Source organism: Salvelinus sp. IW2-2015, linkage group LG31 (genome assembly GCF_002910315.2).
Source record: "Salvelinus sp. IW2-2015 linkage group LG31, ASM291031v2, whole genome shotgun sequence".
In the NCBI taxonomy this organism is placed as follows: Eukaryota; Metazoa; Chordata; class Actinopteri; order Salmoniformes; family Salmonidae; genus Salvelinus; species Salvelinus sp. IW2-2015.
The window spans coordinates 3402763-3404189 of record NC_036870.1 but is presented as its reverse complement, the minus strand read 5'-3'; positions in this window follow the sequence as shown (position 1 = coordinate 3404189).

Here is a 1427-nt window from a genome sequence, read left to right as displayed (position 1 = left end):
TGTCGTATATTATCCCCAATGTATCGTCCATGTAAAAAACCTGTCTGATCAGGATGACCAATACTGGTAAAACTCTTTAATTCTGAGTGCTGTGGCATTTTGCATCACAACATAAGGGGCCTCCTTTATATTTGCCATCTGGGTCTTGTTTTAATAATAGAGAAGTCAGACCTTCGTGCTGAGTACCCGACAGACTACCATTTCTATAGGAGTAGTTAAAACAATATAACAATGGAGCTTTTAGTATATCAAAAAATACTTGATATACCTCTACCGGTATGCCACCAAGCCCTGGGGTTTTTCCAGACTGAAAGGATTTAATAGCCTCAAAAAGTTATTCCTCTGTAATTTGGCCTTCGCACTGATCTTTCTGTACATTTGTTAATTTTCCATGTTTTATATTATTTGGAAAGAATTCCTTACCGTAATCTTCATTCAGTGGGAGAGGATGAGACGTAAGAGAGAACATCTGCCTAAAATAATTAACTTCCTCTTTTAAAATATCATTCGGAGAATCATAGATGACTCCGTCTTCAGTAACGAGTTTCTGCAAATTCTTTTTGTTAGCGTTCCTGTATTGGAGATTCAGGAAGAATTCTGTGAAATTTTCTCCATATTCCATCCAGTTTGCTTTATTTTTGTAATAGATTACATTATATTGTTCTTGAATAAGTTCCTCAAGATCTTTTTGTTTTTCCTCTAACTTATTTTGTATCTCTCTCTCCGTTTTCATTGCTATCTACCTGTACTATTAGTTCATGGATTTCCCTTGTTAGTCTTGTTTCTTTAGCCAGAAACTGCTTTTTTATTATTTATGGATATTGAATTGAATGACCCCTGAAGGTACATTTAATGGTATCCCAAACAATAAGGGGATTTGCTGAACCTATATTATACTGGGAAAATTCAATTATAAATGATTTTGTCTTAGTTAAAAATAAGTTGTCCTCCAGTAAACTTTGATTAAATTTCCAATATCCCCGTCCACGTGGAAAATCTATAAGAYTTATGTGAATGCCAATTAGATGATGATCCGACKGCCAATTAGATGATGATCCGATCGCATTCTGTCATGTATTTATTCCTATTAAAAGTGGTCCTCGAACTTTGACTAAAGTCACAAGGTGGGAAGGAGAATCCCCACATACAACCATTGGTACATCTGAAGTAACTGTTCTAACAAGCACTTCACTACCAGAGAAGCTCTACAACTGAGATTGTGACCTCRGGTGGACAAACTAGAGCCTCWCACCTATTCAGCCCCTTCCTCATAGAAGGACCGATTGGTTTCAACAGAGAGATGACAGAGAAAGACAACTACGCGGAGGTAGCGGTCCTGCTGCTGGGTTGTTGCCCTCCTACGGCCTCCTCCACGTCTCCTGATGTACTGGCCTGTCTTCTGGTAGCGCCTCCATGCTCTGGACACT